Genomic DNA, 20,646 nt, shown 5'->3' with positions numbered 1-20,646 from the left:
AAACGGTTGGTTATCGATGCAGTATAGAAATACAAGCCTATTGATATTTGTTAAGTTGTAATGGAAACTGTTAAGTATTTAACTTAAGGGTTTTATATAGTATTTGTAGCCTACTTTTAGACTGGTTTTATTTGGAACCGACATGGTTCATAAGATCGTTTTTGGAGAATCAAAAGTAGAGAAATATCCATTTTTGAGTTTTTAGATTTAAAGGTTCATAATGTATCTCTGGTTATGAAACTTTACGTATATGATTGTGGGAGTATTTGAAACTAATTGTATGTGATTTTATATAGTATAAATTGTTGTTTTCTTTAAAGGTACATACAAGGATATTGATATTTATTGGTTAAGAGCTACGTAAGGCTTGATTCTAATCTTGAAAGATTGGATACATAGGCAGCCTTATGTAAAGGTGCAACCACCATATTATATATATTATATATTAGTTTTAGTGACAACTATATGTGAACAATGTTAGTATTAAATTGTGTACATGATAGTGGTTGTTTAAAAAAAATGTATTCATTAAATGTGCCATGAATGACTTATTGGTGTTATGATAGGTATTCCTTAAATGTAGCTAGAATGACCCAAGGTATTCATTGAATGTGCCATGAATGACATGTTGGTGTTATGAAGGGTATTCCTTGAATGTGGCGGGAATGTGATAAGTGCTCAAAAAGTGCAATTTAACCCTCGATTATGCCTCTTGTTTAGCCATCTTAGTGGACTAATAGTGTTTGTAAGTTATGTTTTATGATTCTACAGGTGAAAGAGAGAGTTTTGTGGAATATTAGAGAAAAAGGGGTAAAACGGAGCAATTCAGAGCATTAAGGATCACATGGGAAGCCCGTGGACAATCATGGAGAAGGCCAAGGAATTGAAGCTATTAAAGATGCGACTTCAAACTATTTTAAAGCCTATTTGGAAGCCCAAGACCAAAGGATTCGTTGCTTGGACCAAAGCCCACAAAAGAGGATAGAAGGATAGAGCAGAAGAGACAAAATAGACTTCTGCTTCTGGGACGCATGGATCGCGCATCCAGACGCATTGCTCACGTCTGGGACACATGGATCGCGTGTCCAGACGTATTGCTCGTGTCTGAGACGCATGGATCGTGCGTCCAAACGCATGAAACAACACTGTAGCCAATTCCTTCTCAGTTTTGGAGACGAAGTTGGACTCTAAAAGAAATTTATTTGTATTAGGAAACAAATGACGGTTTGGAATGCTTCTAGAACTCATTGTAACCCCTATAAATATCGGACCTAAGTGCCTCATGTAATTTTCCAATTCACTTATATTTTTGTCTCCAGAACTTGAGGCAGAGAGAGATTAATAATAAAATATTTGGTTTTAACTAGCTGAGTCTTAATAAATTAGTCTTTCTAGTCTTATGTTCTTCTACTCTTCTTCTTCTCGTTCTTCGTGTTCTTCCATCTTTATAGAAAGCTAATCTTCTCCTTTAAGGGAGGAGATGAAGCTAGTGCTTAAGGTTTAATGATTCTTCTGGTTCATGGTGTTCTTCAATCAGGTTAGTTCTTTATGTTTTTAGTTATTAGTTTCATTGCCCACACCAGGGGATGGAAGTATAGAATAGGGTTTATGTTTTGCAATATTAATATCATGCTAGTGTTCTTTACTTTTCTTCTAGTAGTATAGTTCTTTAGAGTTATAGAAGTATTCTTTGTGTTGCCTTAGAAAGGGTAGCACAGGGAGTGGCTGCCTAGGGGAAGTATTCTTTGTGTTTGCCTTAAGTGGTGATTCATTGAATGGCCGCCCTATTAGGAAGTACTCCTTGATGTTGCTCTCGGTAATACATTGAATGGCTGCCCGAGCTTACCTAAAAGGAAAGAAGATATTAATAGCATAAACATAGGAACAACCTTAAGTAGAGTTAATTGTTAACGATGTTTCATCCAAAAGGGCATCGACACTCGCTCGATTGCCTAATTGTAGTCTACTCGTAAAAACAGCCATGAAGTAGAAGGTCATAAATTAAAAGTATTGGTGGATTCTAATCTCTTGAATTTCCTCTCTTATAAATTCTAAATAGTTTAGTTAATTTAGTTTTATTTAGCATTAGAATCTAAAATCTTTACAATCATAGTTTTTAATCCCTTAAACCCCCTTTCCAGTCCTGTCCTTCACATAACATACACTTAAAGTGGAACGATACCCTACTCATCCTTTACTTATTGAAGGATAATTAGGTTTTGATACGCTTTTATTTTGTTCAACGACCATCATCCATCTACATCATCTATCTATATCATCCATATCTCATCTCACACACAAAAAGAAGAAAGGTCAAATGGCGCCGTTGCCATTTTAAGTTGTTTATGTTTAACGTTTTCTTTCAATATTAGAATTTTGGATCTTGAGGTAATTTTAGCCGCATCATCCATCCTTTTGAGAAAGAGAGAAGCTTGAAGGACATCTTAAAGACATGATCTACCATCTAGGTTAGTCGAATCTTCAATCTTTTTATTTCATTCTTAATATAGTTGCATCATAGTTTAATTTTATTGCTTTCTAGTATAATTGCATTTAGGACCTTTTCAACAATTGAAGTTGTAAGCCAACACAACAAAACATCAAACTCTAGTGTTTCTTATCTGAATCTTGACAAATGGATTATCGTCTGTGGGCCGTGGTACTTAAGCAATCCAAGTGATTCACCATAACCCTAGAAGAGACACCTTTAGACAACGAGAGAGATTCTAGCTGCAAAGCCCAACCTAGTTGAAGGAAAGTAGTTTTGCATATTAGTATAATTTATAATAGTTGCATATTAGTTTAATTGCATTCAAGCATAGTAGGATAGTTTTTCATCATCTTCGCATAGCAAGAATACTAGACAAGATAGATACAATGTCCGAAAGTAATGATGGAGGTGTTGTGGACCTGAATAATTCTAAAGCTATCCCACTCATGCAAGCATAACAGAGGAAGAAGCTGAGCGATTTCTATTCGCCAATCATTGGAGACCCACCCAGCAATATTGTTTTTCCAGAGACAGAATCTAACCAGTTTGAACTTAGAGCATCAGTAATCTCTATGCTTCCGAAGTTCAATGGTTCAGACAATATTCAGCCATATGTTCACATGAACAAATTTCTATCAGTCCTTAGAACTTTCAAGAACTAGAATATCAAAGATGAGACAATGATTCTTTTTCCGCTCTCACTTGAAGGTAAAGCCTCCGAATGGTTAACTGCACAGCCAATCAATTCAATAGACAACTGGGAGAAGTTGAGAACGAAGTTTATGAACAAGTTCTACCCACCCCAGAAAGCAGATGCCATGCAGCAAGCCATCAACAATTTCAAAGGGAAGGTGACTGAAGAATATCATCAAAGCTGGGATAAATTCAATAATCTGCTAGTCTCATGTCCACATCATGGATACGACAAGAGCACACTAGCTCATTTTTTCTATCGAGGACTCTCAATGATGAACAAGCAGATGATACAGTCAATGCACAAAGGCAAGTTTACATCAATGGATGGAGAGGAAGCTTACAACTTTCTCGAGAATTTAGCTGAAGAAACACAACAATGGACTACTAGCAACGAGGATGTCGCTAGCATGGAGGGGGAGCCAAAGAAATTTGGTTACCAAGCACATGAACAATCAGATCAAGAACTGAAATCTACATTGGCAAGCCTGGCCACCAGCATTGAAACTCTGAGTAAGAAATTCAACCAGTTCTCCATGAATCCCTCCAAGATCAACAAGTCTCAAGCTAAATCTCTCACAGTCATGCAAGCTAGCCGATACTGCGAAGTCTGTTCTGACACTTCTCATGCAACTATAGAATGTCCTGGTTACTATCAACATGCATAAGTTGGAGAGTACAATATAAACTCATTTCAGAGGCCCAACCAAGGTGGTAATAACTTTCAAGGTAATTATTGGAGACAGAATGTTGGACCCCCAGGTTCTCAAGATCAAAGTTATATTCCACAGACTAGTCAAGCTTCACAGTTGGTCCCCCAACAACAATTATACTCTCAGCAGAATTCCAATACAAGTGGAGAGTTAGTGCCTGATCCTAGGAGAAATTATGCCGCACCTGCCAACCTGGAGAATGCAATTACTTTGTTATCACAGAAAAATCAAAAGTTTGAAAGTGTTCTAGAGCTTCTTGCATCTCATTTCAATCTCCAAAGAATCTCGTGGGCAAGTCAATGTTCTAGAATGGAGTCTCTAGAAGCTAAGGTCGACCAACTCACCACTGCTTTGTCTGTAAAGACATAAGTCATTCAACCTAGCTTATTGGAACCAATATCGAAGAGTGAAGATGCATGCCACATTGGGATAACTTCTAGTACTGATCACCTCCAAGATCATGTCAGCTCAGTTACTACTCTCATATCCAGATTGAAGATAGACAGCAAGGTTGACTTACCTTCTCATGATGACATTGCTACAGAGAAATCGGTCAAGATTTCAAATGAAGTTCAAAAGGAAGTGGGGGAAATCCTTTCCACTACCATTTGTCAAGATGACCAAGACAAGATATGCAAGAATGCCGAAAAGAAAAGAAGAGCGCATTACATCTTGATGTGTTTTGTACCAAAGGCACCTTTTCCTATGTTTTTGCTCAAAGCAAAAGGACAAGCAATTTTAGAGATGAAGTAGGCATTTGAGAAAGATAACATCAATATCCCCTTTCTCAAAGCGATCAAGCAGTTGCCATCATATGCCAAATTCTTGAAGGATGCATGCAACATAAAGAGAAGTACTCATGTTCCAAAGCAAGCGTTTCTAGTTGGACAAACAACATCTATTATCCATCAACAAGCTCCAGTCAAGCTCAAAGATCTAGGAAGTCCTACAATATCATGCAAGATAGGAGAAAAATTCACGGGTAATGCTCTTTTAGACCTTGGTGCTAGTGTTAATCTCTTGCCATATCATGTGTACCAAGCGTTGGGCCTGGAGAACCTAAAGCCTACAAAAGTCAAATTAAAGTTAGATGACCATTCTACCAAGATTCCCAGAGGCATAGTTGAGAATGTTCTTGTTCAAGTAACCGATTTCTACTATCAAGTGGATTTCATTGTGATAGACACCAAGGAGGCCTTTGATAAAATTCCAATTATTCTAGGCCGACCTTTCCTCGCTACCGCAAAAGCTTTGATAAATTGTCACAACGGTGAAATGAAGATCAACTTTGGTAAGATGTACATGGACATAAATATCTTTCACCTGTTGTATAAGGATTGTGATGACACCGAAGGTGGAGAGGTGTACTTCCTTGATAGCATGATACAAGAATCCTTCCCATTCGAAGATACAATTGAGAGTGCTCAATCTACAGAAAACTCTGATGAACCTGAGAACTCCACCACAGAGGCGTTGCTAGCCATGTTCTTGGAATCTCTGCAGAAAATTCAAGATTTAAGTGAGCAGAATGGAAAATTAACAGAGAAAGTATCATATCTTGAGAAGATGAACTCTACATTTCAGGATGAACAACAGACTTCTGCCCAGAAAAATCAGTTACTAGATAATCAGCTTAAAGAAGTTTTGGAAAAACAACAGAATTTAGAAACTGAAATGAGTCTTCTAAAGCAGAAAGTGGACCATATTGATAAAAAAAACATTTCACTGTTGAAGCTTCTTCTACACCATCATTGTCTGAACGAGAGAAATATGTGTACCAGTCTACCGCCCACCTTGAGCGCAGTCAGCTAGACATCCATTATCATTACTGTGGTGGTAAAGGGCACATTAGATACTATTGTCATGTTAGAAAGAAAGATTTCCGTCAATCTTATACACAGAGGAACCACAAGGCCTATCACACAATCATCAGACTTGAAATAGTTCAAGGTAAAGAAGCAACTTCACCAGCAATCTTTCCAGCTTATCAAGGGGTATTTTTGACAACCCACAAGGTGAGACCTCTTCGTCCTCCGAACATTCGTCAGATTTGGGTAAAAAATCTGATCTCCTCAGTCCAAATTGATAATGCATGATATATAGTCTTAGGGATCTGACTTAAAAAGACCTAAAAAAATAATTAAAAAAAAAACTTGGTAAAAGGAAATGTTCTTATTTTTGGGATTAATTTTGATATTCGGCATCAATGGTAACATCTTCCCTTTTTCTCATTCATTTCATTTACTTAATTTCTATACATTAAGGACAATGCATATGTTAAGTTGGGGGAGGGTGTACTTGAGAAATGAATTTCGAAAATTAGTTTTCAAAAACAAAAATATTTTTGTTTCTATATCAGTAGCATGAGACAAATGAATTTTAATGATGACTCTGGGATATAGATTCTATACTACTTAGTGTTGAGTTTGATAGATAATTGATATTGTTGATTTCATTACCACTTAGACTATTTATTATGCTCAGACATAGTTCTTGTTGATAGAATTCTTTATCAAGGCACCACTGATAAGAGCCCAAAACTGTAGTTTTAACCCCTTAATAATCATACTGTTAGACCAATTATGTGAATAATAAGTAAGAGTTAATACTGATTACGTGTTTTTATGCATTTCAGGCTTCAAAGTCCATTATGTGCGTAACTCGCGCCACTTTTAGCGAGATAAAGGAACAAAATGATCCAGAACTTCCAATGCCATATCTTTGGACTCGGACCTCGAATTGGGCCTACCTTATGTCAAAACGACCGGCTCGAAAGAGCTTTCCAATGGTCTGAGCCTTGACCCAATCAGAGGAGCAGAAGTGGACGAAAAGTCTGTTGAAGCGAACTGCAACTGAAGAGGCCTTTTGGACCGAAGAATTGGGTTTTGGGCGATTCTCGCCCAAAACATGGCTCCAAGCCCATGCACGATTTTTGGATCCGATGTATAAAACAAAAGCTTCATTCTTTGTTAATGGCAGTTAGGTTAGGAAGCTAATGTTAATGGAGTTTAGGGTTAGAAAAAGTTAGACCTAGATTAGTTAGCCTCCATTAAACCTTAGTTCTAGATCTAGTTTTAGAGTAAAGTAATTAGTTTTTATTCTTGTTTTAAATTTAGTATTGAATGATTGTTCTCCCTTGAATTAGATAATAAAATAGTTGTTATTGATTCAATTTCGATTTGTCAATTACAATTCTTAGATCTAATTTCATTATTTACTTGTTATTCAATGCTTAGTTATTAATTAGATTTTTGTTATTGTTTAATTTAGATTAGTTAAATTTCATAAAGTTCAAATCTTTATATTATGTCTTGTTTAGATTCAATTGTTGGGAATGGTAGAATAGAAATTTCACATCAAATCATTACTCTCACCATTGTTCCCTTTGGGTTTGATTAGTTGAATTTGTTTAAGTCTTGAGGTTTAAGAGTGGAACGAAATCCTTACTCGTTGTATTGCATGATTATGTTTTGAGAGTAAGAAGAATTGATTTAAACGTAAGAACGGTAGGATTACGTATTAGTGTTCTTGTAGCATTAATATTTAGGATTCTATTGTTTTTACGGGTTATCAAATGGCGCCGCTGCCGGGGATCGAACCCGGGTCACCCGCGTGACAGGCGGGAATACTCACCACTATACTACAAATCATTACTCTCACCACTGTTCCTTGTGTTTGAATAATTGAATTCTATTTAAGTCTTGAGGGTTTAAGAGTGGAACGAAATCCTTACTCGTTGTATTGCATGATTATGTTTTGAGAGTAAGAAGAATTGATTTAAACGTAAGAACGGTAGGATTACATATTAGTGTTGTTAACATTAATATTAGGATTCTATTATTTTTACGGTTATCAAATGGCGCCGCTGCCATCTTAATCTCGTTCAAGACAAGAATTCAATTGCTTGAATCCAAGGGGCAATCCCCCATTCTCTACCCACCCACCCTTTTAATTTTTCATTCTTATTTCTTGAATTTTCGAACCGCTCAATTGTTTTCAGCATAGGGCTCATGGATTCACAGAGAAAAAACACTACGGTGAAGGTATTTCTAAATTTTCGAAAATTCTGAAAATATTCATACATAATATATAATGTGTTGTTGATTTACTAGAATATTTTCAGATTTTTCAGACTTGGTTTACCTTGTAAAACAAATACGATCTTTACAGTACTGCATTTCAGTTTTCACACCGTATGTTCTTGAAAAACAGACAAGTAAGGTTACTTAAGGAGTTTTAAAAATTCTATAATTTTTACAGGAGTATCTATCCTAATCCAGGAGTTTGTAGTAAAAAAAATTTGATGAGTTTTGATTTGTTTTGACCTCCTAAATAGTAGAGTGTTTCCAGTGTGTTTCTGCAGTGTTGCAAACACTTAATATCTGGAACACCATCCAATAAGGAGAGGTTGTAGAACTCCAATTGCTCTAAACGTTTTACAGGAACAACTAGAATCTCTCAGGAGTCTCCAGTAAAAATTTGGAAATTTTTGGATTTGTTTTGATGGGTTAACCATTCGGTTGTTTGTATTGTGTCCGAAAACCGTTACGCAAACTTTGAAGGGCTGTAAAGGGACTCTCACACCTCCGATCGATCTGAAATTTTACAGGCTACTTGATAGACGTCTTAGAAAATTATTGTAAAAATTTCAGATTTTTTGGAGTACGATAAAAGGCCTAAAACTTGAAAACCCTGGAGCGCGACCCGCGCCCATGTTGAAGCGCGACCCCCTTAAACAACGTAATTTCAACTTACCTTGAGCGCGCCCGCGCCCAACCCGCGCCCTACCCGCGCCCTACAAGGAAAATTCATCCGAACAGCCCAATTTTCATAGGAAAATGCATATTTCTATTCCTTAAAGTTATTAAGTGTTTCTAACTTGTTAAATACACTGAAATCGCGTATACAAGACGCTATTCGTAAGCGAAGCAAGGAGGCATTCAGGTACTCCTTCTTTCACTCCTTGTTTCTTCTGTCAGAGGAGTTTTAATTCTAGTATAATCAGGCTTGTTTTCTTAAAACGAAATACCACATGCCTATCTAGAAATGTATGCTTAGAATTGTGGTTGCATATTAATTGCCCTATAATATATTTGAAAACCAATATGGCATATCAATATGTAGACCAACAATCATATGATAATTATGCAAACCCTTCACCATGTTCATACTTGTGGTAGTCCCCACCATTGGGCTTCTCAATGCCCATCATATCAAGAGCAATCTTGTAATTATTATGGGAACCCTTCACCATGTTCATGTTGTGGTAGTCCCGATCATTGGGCCCAATGCCCATCATATCAAGAGCAATCTTGTAATTATTATGGGAACCTTCACCATGTTCATGTTGTGGTAGTCCCGACCATTGGGCTTCTCAATGCCCATCATATCAAGAGTCCGAGCCTACTATAGGATATAATAATAATTATGAGCCTCAATTTTCAAATTTTTATAGTGACTCATACAATCAAAAATTTCCTAGTCATCCAAACTATTCATGTAATTCCACCAATAACAATCAACCACCATTCAAATTTCCTAACCTAACCCATCACAAGATTTACATCAACCAAAGTCACTCAAACGCCAATAACTATGACTATCAAACACCATACCAACCAGACCCACACCACCAAGCTTCACCTCGGCTAACAACATTCGATGAAATGATGGCCCAAAACAAAATAATACTTCAGAAATAAACCTAAAACCTAAAGATACTAGGTTCACCTCCACGCCGGACATTTCTACCATGCCGAGATCGACACTATTCCCATAACTAACCCAACAACCTAGTTCACACCTACCCTACATTTCATGAACCATTACCTTCCGAAGACCCTCCCATTAACCATGATATTAACTCCACACCCCACTGGATGAGGAAATTCTTGTAGATCGACTCTTTAGGACTAGTTTCGGATGACCACTCAAACTTGAGCGATGTCTCCGAGGAACTTCCCACCGATCCACCGATGATGAATATAATGATTACACTTTAGAAGATATTTATAAAGATGTGACGAAGGAAGAATTTGATAACTATTGGCATTCTCGTAATATGGACCCTCTGTTGAGCATGTCCGTCCCTTTGAGTTTGCAAACCGCGACTCGGGCCGGATGATGTCTCGACACATTCGAATGAGGCCATTGAGGATACTTGTAGTGTTTTAGAGGAAGAAGGTGAGGACATGGAGATTAACAATTCAAATCTAAGGCATGAACAAGTTAATGTGCAAGAAAACGAGGAAGTTACATCTTTAGAGCAATGTGAATCTCAATTCAGTTTGGCAGCTGAGGAAATAACAATAGAAGAAATAGAGGAAAATCTTAAAGATAAAGCCACAAACCATAACCTTGTGGATTCAACTAAGCCAGATGTAGAGTTCTTAAGAGCATGTGAGGATCCACCACCCGATGAACCACCAACCAACCACCATCCACCTGAGTTACCACCTCCTATAATCCAACCATCTACCACAACTAAGCCATCCATTCACCCACCATTTAAAAGGAACCTCGATTTTGCCCTTGAGCCTATTGCCTCAGAGACCATCTATAATTTTTTCAACCCTCACAGTGAAGAATATTTGCCTAGCACACAATCCCATGAGTACACCATTCCGGTAATTGAGAGACAAGCTCTGACCGAGTGTAGTGAGAAACCTAGTTTGTCTTATTTTTCCTTATCTGAGCTTCATGAAAGACATCATGATCCACACTTCATTCCCTTCTCGCCTAAAGTATCGTTAATTCATCTTTTTGGTCATTCCAACTATTTAAAACAATTACAACATGATGGTTTGCATATGTTCTTTGATAGGATGCATAAGTTTTCATTCCTTCGCATACATGTTTGCTTCCAATTATACAACATTATTCTATTTGGGGGTGCATTTAGTATCATGTTTTTATGGCTAGACCCCCAACTCTTCCGACTATTTGTTTATAGTTGACCACGATCATCCACTTTCTGCCACCCCCATTTGCTTGTTTGGGGGTGTGCGATCCTAGGGAATCGACGTAAAATGACCCCACATTAAGTCTCGAAATCGACTTTAAAAGACCCGACGTTTTTAAACAAATTTTTACAAACCTGTTTTCAAAAATTTGTTTGGGGGGTGTTTGGTTTTTCCATTCTTGATCACTCAAATTCTATTCTTATCCCCACCTCACTCCCTTGAAGAGTAGCTAGATTTCTTCTTGTTTGTTGTTTTGATGTTGTTTTTTATTATTTTTAGTAGATAGGATGTTACGTTGTTAAATTCCGTAGTTAACTTTGAATTTGGTAGTTAAATGTTGTTTGAATTTCAATTTTAATATAATGTTGTTCTTTTCAAATTGTGCATGGATTTTATTGTTAATCCCACCTTCCCTAATTGTTTGGGGTGGTATTATTTATTATATCATGATTTGTAGAAGATCCTCCATTTTAGAGTTTGTTTTGGAGTGAAGGTTGAGAATATTGTCGTAATTGGCATACCTATGATTAGATGTGGTGGTAGGATGAAATCTAAGAGAGTTTAGAAGTTACTAGTCTAAATCCATTATGAAAGATATTAGGGTTGTTATAGAATCAAGAATATGAATTGTTTCCGTTTTGGGTTGGAATTTTATTGTTTCCGAAATTGCCTTAAAAGCTTTTGGCAACCTACCGATTCGTTTTAACAATTCAAAACCTATATAAACTCCCTTCTTTCTACACTAACAAACCACAATACATTCCACCATCATCCCGCACCATCCACTCCAAGTTTTACTTTTTTTTTTTCATCTAAACTCCGGTTTCAAAGCCTTCGAGCGCGCTGGCCTTCACACATTTTGAAAATTTAGTCGAAGCGCCGACCGCCCTCATCATGATCGAAGCGACCGCCCTCATCTACTGGACCTAGAAGCGCCTACAGCATCAAAGCCGAAGCGACCAGCCAAACACCGAATTCTAAAACTTCAGAGCGACTCGCTCGCCTCGTGGACCAGAAAAATTCCAGTTTTCTACGGGTAGTTTCCGGATCATTCACAGCCTATTCCAGAGCGTAATTTTGAGATGACATCTCCTACATTGATACCGAACAATCTTTCAAGATTTGTTTCAAAGCACTACTTATGGTGCTTGGTTTTATGAGGTGATCACACACGTAGGCTCGGACTGCTTATGGTTCTTGCAAGCATTTGTTCTTGGACTTGCCATGCCCATTGAAATACAAGACCCATGATGCTATTGGGTAGATAATATGCATGTCTACACTTATGACTTTTGCATGAGGCTTATGGGCTTACATTTTCGTGTAGAGGACCAAGGGACATATAATGTAGCCCTTGGTAGCTTGTCCCTTAATGTGATACGGTAATGTTCTTTATCATGCTAAACATATTAGGGGGGGTGACATTTTTCTTCCGCGAATGATGCCACTTCTTGCGATGTTTTCCTTGCTTTAGCTGAGGAATGCCCGCTATATGACCTTCCTAAGACCTTAATGTCTAGTTTAGCACAAACCAATAGCATGAGGCATAAGTATCTTCTTATGCCTATAGTAGTTTGCCGATTATGATATGTTTCTTCCCTTTTTTGTGCCCGCTTCACCTGACCGGTTTGGGGTCGACATTGTGAGACCCGCCAATTCTATTATTCGATCTTTCCGTCGCAATGACTTGGCAAGGGTGGAGGATACAACCTCATCGGGGTTGCACCTTACACCCCATCCCACCAAGTGGCGCTTTAACAGGTTAGCATCCGTAGATGATAAATGGCGGCAAGCTTGGCAAATTATAATGGCATGGCAGGATGCGAAGGAACCTCACTTCTTTATAGAAGAGGAGGATGACGAGTAAACGCTGGAGTGGAGGTAAGTTTTTAGTTTCAGTTAGTGTCTGCTTATGTCCCAAGCAATTTAATTCTGTTAACCCCATAATGGGTGGAACTCTTATAGAGTTGCGTCAGTTTTTTTATTTCCTATATTAGTATGTTCTAACCTTGTTTTGCAGATGTTCCAGAATTTCACGCGTTTCCATGGTATTTTTCTACCCTCTTTATTTAAATGCTTTGAGGACAAAGCATGCTTCTTGTTTGGGGGGGGCATAGAAACACGTGTAATTAAGGCATCTGTTAGGATATAGATATGTATAATATGCATTTGTTTTCAAGTTAAAAATTTCAAAAATATAAATAAATAAGTTTATGCTATACACTTAGGAATATTGGTATTGTTTTCTTTCTCTATGCTCTTAACAATCTAGAAGTCTCAATGTAGCTTTTGCATCGTAATAATTGTTAGAAACTTAGGTTAATATGTAGGTAATAATCTTTGCATCTATCTATAAATATATTACATGAGTATCTATGATTGTTAGCGATAAAGTTTCAAAATCTAGGCTAGAGTACTTATTCTACAAATCCTGTGAGAATATAGCCTAAAGCCTTATATGAGCCGAAAACATTTGAGAAATGACACAAGGGAGAAGTAAAATCCGGATAGAAAATCACACGTCCCACTTGCTTGATCACTATGCCATATCCTAAGCGAGAATTTAGGCCCTTTTGGATCGATATAGCCAGAAATTCAAACCTATGAATTATGTTCCGCTAGTTAAGCCCCTCCGAGCCTTTCTTTAGCCTTCCATAAACCACAATTCCTTTACCCCATTAACAAAAAACAAAAAAAAAAATAAAAAAAAAAATAAATCAACCTACCCAATTTAGAATAAGTCTGAGAATAGAATGAGTGAAGAAAGAAGAAGAGAAAAACCTGTGTAAACAAAAATTAGTAGTTGCTTCAGAAAAAGAAAAGAAGTTTCCATCCAAGAAAGAAAAAAAAAATAGAAATAAATAAAAACTCCAAAAATAGAATAAAAGGGAGTCAAAAGCCAAAGAAAAGAAAAGGAAAAATATGGCTAAGGATGGAAACAAAGTATAGAAGCAAAAGAAAATAATAATGTTTTCTCTAAGTTACATAATATGAAGACTCTATTATCTCAGACTTGTCCTTTTGAATATCCATTTCCTTCCTTCTTAAACCATCTCCTAATCCCCGCAACACCTAATAAAGACCTCTAGCTCAATTAGGAATAGGTTAGTGTGATAGTAAGTGGCAGATGTGTTTGATCGACTCGCTTCCTTGTTTGTCATTGAGATTGTAAGGTAAAGTGTGCCCACCGCATTAATCGGAGTAAATAAACTTGAGTGGAAAAATCGAGTGGTTTTGTCTTGACATTTATGTGAGGACCTACTTAAGGACGCTTATTCCGAAGTTTTTTCAGAAAACTAACCTGCTAGGCATTTCATAGTATTACTCATAGTATATATATTTGTATCATAGATGATTGATTATTATGCATATATTAGTTTAGGTTTTTACTTGGTTATTCTTATTCAATTGCTAGTGAGATGTATAGATAGTTGAGACATGAATGAGGAAACAATAGTTTTATTTCTTAGTCGTTGTAGTATAGATGAAGTTTGTGAGTACCTTCATCGAAAAACTCTCACGAGGTTATAACTCGTCCACTAGGGAATTCCTAGTGGTTTAAGGCCTTGTTGCATATGGTCAATGCAATCGCGACTCAAATAAACGAGTAGATAGAACTCCATTTTTTGGTCACTTATTCTAATTTCTCATATTTGCTTGAGGACAAGCAAAATGCTGTTTGGGGTGGTTTGATAAGAGCCCAAAACTGTAGTTTTAACCCCTTAACAATCATACTTTTAGACCAATTATGTGAATAATAAGTAAGAGTTAATACTTGATTCGTGTTTTATGCATTTCAGCTTCAAAGTCCATTATGTGCAGAAATGTGCCACTTTAGCGAGATAAAGGAGAAAAGGTCGGTTGCTAAGGAGTTCTGTGATTAAAGGCCAAGATTCAAGAAGACAAAGCCTCTGTAAAGCCCGGTCAAAAGATGAAGAGTCAAAGTCCACGCAGGCAGAAACAGTGCACAAAGTCAACAGAACTTCCGAAGACCATATCTTTGGACTCAGACCTCGGAATGGGGCCTACCTTATGTCAAAACGACCGGCTCGGAAAGAGCTTTCCAATGGTCCAAGTCTTGACCCAATCAGAGGAGCATAAGTTGACGAAAAGTCTGTGGAAGCCAACTGCAGCTGAAGAGGCCTTTTTGGACTGAAAGAATTGGGTTTTGGGCCTGATTCTCTGGCCCAAAGCATGGCTCCAAGCCCATGCACGATTTTTGGATCTGGATGTATAAAAACAAAAGCTTAGCTCTTTGTTAATGGTAGATAGTTAGGTTAGAAAATAAATTAGGTTAGAATAAGAAAAGTAGCCATTAAACCTTAGTTCTAAATCTAGTTTTAGATTAATTAATTAGTTTTTATTCTTGCCTTAAATTCAGTATTAAATTATTGTTGTTGATTTCATTAGATAAATAAATTAGTGTTCTTGATAATCTTGTTCAATTTCTTTACTTAAATTAGTTTAATTCTTAGATTCAATAGTTGTCTTTATTAGATTGAAATAATTCTTGCATGAGTAATTGCTATTAAGGTTTAAATTTAGCAAGTTTCAATCTTTATATTATGTTTAGTTTAGATTCAATGGGAAATGTTAGTTTGATGACTCAAGGCTAAAACCTCTATTAGAGGGGGTTGATGAAGCCTTGATGAAAACTTAGTGGTTAGTATAGAATTGGTTGTAGATTCTATTCCACTCTAGAAGGTCGTGTTTAAGCCATGAGAATGGGTGGGCGACCTCACATGCTAGTTAGTTAGTATTCGGTAGAAATGCCACGAACACTAGGGATTAGAACTTCGAAATTCTCATTTGTAAGAAGCGTGAGAATTGAGATACAACATTCTACGCTAGGTTGTTAAGTTGGATTCGAGGTGGAATCAATCCCCCTAATTCCTTATCATAGAGTCTAGTTAGTATTTCTGTAGTTGAATTATTATATCTTGTTAGTATAAATTGAATCCGTAGTATAATCATAGAATAGATATTGCACATAACACATCACTCTCACCATTGTTCTTTGGGTTTGTTCAATTGAATTTGTTTAAGTCTTGAGAGTTAAGAGTGGAACGATTCCATACTCTATATATTGCATGAATATACATGTGAGAGTAGGAAATAAATTATTGATACCGTAAGAATAAGGTTAGAGTAATCTAATTGATTAGATACCCCTCTTATGGAAGAAGACAAGGATCACAATTTCTACTCCCTAGATGTAGATAACATTAAGGAGGATTTCCTTCTACTCTTTTGCAACCCTTCTTTGCCGCCTCGCGAGTTCTCTCCTATTGACATCCATTCATCTCTTGATGCCATGACGGAAGATGAATTTTTCGCCCTCTATCCCAGTGATTCTTCTTACCCACCTATTGAGGAATGTCTTGCATATCTCAAGGCCTCTAATGATATAGAACTAAGAACACTAGTTGAACACCATTCACCCACCTCACATCCTCATGTCACTCATTCACCTTCCATCACGAATGTTCCTCGCCCTCTACCTTTTCAAAGAACCATTGAGTTTGTACTTGACCTTGGCGTTTCTCCTATGCTTCATAACTATCTAAAACCAACAAGTGAAGAAGTAACACCCAAGGATAAGCCACCGACACTTTTTCATTTCTTCCCACCCTTTTCTTCTAACACTTATCCACATTCCAAGTATTTTCCAAAACCATTCATTTACTCACGATCATTCACTTGGACACCTTCTTATTCAACTAAGTTCAAGTCAGAGAAAGTTTTGGAGCTTGATTCTGTTTGGTGGTGCATTCCATGTTAACTATTTATGGAAAGATCCACAATTGTTTAGATTATTGATATATGGAAAACTGCATGTAAATACATATATATCACTTTAAGTCTAGGAATCGACTTTAAAGACCAGCGTTTTAAAACAAATTTTTACAAACCTGTTTTCAAAAATTTGTTTGGGGGTGGGGTGTTTAGTTTTTCCATTCTTGATCACTCAAATTCCTATTCTTACCCCCACCTCACTCCCTTGAAGAGTAGTTAGATTTCTTCTTGTTTGTCGTTTTGATGTTGTTTTTTATTATTTTTAGTAGATAGGATGTTACGTTGTTAAATTCCGTAGTTAACTTTGAATTTGGTAGTTAAATGTTGTTTGAATTTCAATTTTAATATAATGTTGTTCTTTTCAAATTGTGCATGGATTTTATTGTTAATCCCACCTTCCCGACTTGTTTGGGGGTGGTATTATTTATTATATCATGATTTGTAGAAGATCCTCCATTTTAGAGTTTGTTTTGAAGTGAAGGTTGAGAATATTGTCGTAATTGGCATACCTATGATTAGATGTGGTGGTAGGATGAAATCTAAGAGAGTTTAGAAGTTACTAGTCTAAATCCAGATTAATGAAAGATATTAGGGTTGTTATAGAATCAAGAATATGAGTTGTTTCCGTTATCGGTTCGAAATTTTATTGTTTCCGAAATTGCCTTAAAAGCTTTTTGGCAACCTACCGATTCGTTTTAACAATTCAAAACCTATATAAACTCCGCTTCTTTCTACACTAACAAACCACAATACATTCCACCATCATCCCGCACCATCCACTCCAAGTTTTACTTTCTTTTTTTCATCTAAACTCCGGTTTCAGCCGCCCGAGCGCCATACCTTCATCGAGCTGCGCCTTCACATTTTTTTGAAAATTTAGTCGAGCGACCGCCCTCATCTTGAGCGACCATACCCTTATCTTGGACCTAGAAGCCGCCATTCAAAGATGGCGCGACCAGCTCAAAAACACGGAATTCTAAAACTTCGAGGCCCCCCGCTATCGAAGCGCACTTTCATTTCTCGACTTCCGTGGACCAGAAAAATTCCAGTTTTCTCACGGGTAGTTTCGGATCATTCACGGCTATTCCGGCGTAATTTTGAGATGACATCTCCTACATTGATACCGAACAATCTTTCGAAGATTTGTTTCAAAGCACTACTTATGGTGCTTGGTTTCATGAGGTGATCACACACGTGGTTTGGAACCGCTTATGGTTCTTGCTAGCATTTGTTCTTGGACTTGCCATGCCCGCTGAAATACAAGACCCATGATGCTATTGGGTAGATAATATGCATGTCTACACTTATGACTTTTTGCATGAGGCTTATGGGTCCGACATTTTCCGTGTAGAGGACCAAGGGACATATAATGTAGCCCTTGGTAGCTTGTCCCTTAATGTGATACGGTAATGTTCTTTATCATGCTAAACATATTAGGGGGTGACATTTTTTCTTCTCACGAATGATGCCACTTGCGATGTTTTCCTTGCTTTAGCTGAGGAATGCCTGCTATATGACCTTCCTAAGACCTTAATGTCTAGTTTAGCACGAGCCCATAGCATGAGGCATAAGTATCTTCTTATGCCTATATTAGTTTGCCGTATTATAATTTTGTTTCTTCCCTGTTTTTGTGCCCCTTTCACGGACTAGGTTGGGAGTTACGACATTGTGAGACCCACCAATTCTATTATTCGATCTTTCCGCAAATGACTTGGCAAGGGTGGAGGATACAACCTCATCGGGTTGCACCTTACACCCCATCCGACCAAGTGGCGCTTAACAGGTTAGCATCCGTAGATGATAAAAGCGGCAAGCTTGGCAAATTATAATGGCATGGCAGGATGCGAAGGAACCTCACTTCTTTATAGAAGAGGAGGATGATGAGTAAACGCTAGAGTGGAGGTAAGTTTTTAATTTCAGTTAGTGTCTGCTTATGTCCCAAGCAATTTAATTCTGTTAACCCCATAATGGGTGGAACTCTTATAGAGTTGCGTCAGTTTTTTTATTTCCTATATTAGTATGTTCTAACCTTGTTTTGCGGATGTTCCGAATTTCACGCATTTCCATGGTATTTTTTTTCTACCCTCTTTATTTAAATGCTTTGAGGACAAAGCATGCTTCTTGTTTGGGGGCATAGAAACACGTGTAATTAAGGCATCTGTTAGGATATAGATATGTATAATATGCATTTGTTTTCAAGTTAAAATTTCAAAAAATATAAATAAATAAGTTTATGCTATACACTTAGAAATATTGGTATTGTTTTCTTTCTCATGCTCTTAACAATCTAGAAGTCTCAATTAGCTTTTGCATCGGAATAATTGTTAGAAACTTAGGTTAATATGTAGGTAATAATCTTTGCATCTATCTATAAATATATTACATGAGTAGCTATGATTGTTAGCGATAAGTTTCTTCAAATCTAGGCTAGAGTACTTATTCTACAAATCCTGTGAGAATATAGCCTAAAGCCTTATATGAAGCCAAAACATTTGAGAAATGACACAAGGGAGAAGTAAAATCTGGATGGAGAAATCACACGTCCACTTGCTTGATCACTATGCCATATCCTAAGCGAGAATTTAGGCCCTCTTTGGATCGATATAGCCAGAAATTCAAACCTATGAATTATGTTCCGCTAGTCGCCCCTCTCGAGCCTTTCTTTTAGCCTTCCATAAACCACAATTCTTTTACCCTGTTACAAAAACAAAACAAAATAAAATAAAAAAAAAAAAAAAAAAACTACCAAATTTAGAATAAGTCCGAGAATAGAATGAGTGAAGAAAAAAGAAGAGAAAACCCGTAAACAAAAAAAATTAGTTAGTTGCTTCAGGAAAAAAAATAAGTTTCCATCCAAGGAAAAGAAAAAAAAAAGAAATAAATAAAAACTCCAAAAATAGAATAAAAGGGAGTCAAAAGCCAAAGAAAAGAAAAAAAAAATATGGCTAAGGATGGAAACAAAGTATAGAAGCAAAAGAAAATAACAACAGGTTTTCTCTAAGTTACATAATATGAAGACTCTATTATCTCGGACTTGTCCTTTTGAATATCCATTTCCTTCCTTCTTAAACCATCTCCTAATCCCATGACACCTAATAAAGACCTCTAGCTCAATTAGGAATAGGTTAGTGTGATAGTAAGTGGCAGATGTGTTTGATCGACTCCGGCTTCCTTGTTTGTCATTGAGATTGTAAGGTAAAGTGTGCCCACCGCACACTTGGAGTAGTGAAAAACTTGAGCGAAAAATCGTGAGTGGTTTTGTCTTGACATTTATGTGAGGACCTACTTAAGGACGCTTATTCGAAGTTTGAGAAACTTGAACCTCGCTAGGAATTTCATAGTATTACTCATAGTATATATATTTCTATAATAGATGATTGATTATTATGCATATATTAGTTTAGGTTTTGACTTGGTTATTCTTATTCATTTGCTAGTGAGATGTATAGATAGTTGAGACATGAATGAGGAAACAATAGTTTTATTTCTTAGTCGTTGTAGTATAGATGAAGTTTGTGAGTACCTTCACTGAAAAAACTCTCACGAGGTTATAACTTCGTCCACTAGGGAATTCCTAGTGGTTTAAGGCCTTGTTGCATATGGTCAATGCAATCGCACTCAAATAAACGGTAGTAGATAGAACTCCATTTTGGTCACTTATTCTAATTTCTCATATTTGCTTGAGGACAAGCAAAATGCTGTTTGGGGGTGGTTTGATAAGAGCCCAAAACTATAGTTTTAACCCCTTAACAATCGCGTACTTTTAGACCAATTATGTGAATAATAAGTAAGAGTTAATACCGATTACGTGTTTTATGCATTTCGGGGCTTCAAAGTCCATTATGTGCAGAAATGTGCCACTTTAGCGAGATAAAGGAGCAAAGGTCGGTTGCTAAGGAGTTCTGTGATTAAAGGCCAAGATTCAAGAAGACAAAGCCTCTGTAAAGCCCGGTGAAAAGATGAAAAGTCAAAGTCCACGCAGTTGTAAACG

Source organism: Coptis chinensis, chromosome 1 (genome assembly GCF_015680905.1).
Source record: "Coptis chinensis isolate HL-2020 chromosome 1, ASM1568090v1, whole genome shotgun sequence".
NCBI lineage: Eukaryota > Viridiplantae > Streptophyta > Magnoliopsida > Ranunculales > Ranunculaceae > Coptis > Coptis chinensis.
The sequence above is the reverse complement of the archived record's forward strand: the minus strand, read 5'-3'. Positions refer to the sequence as shown.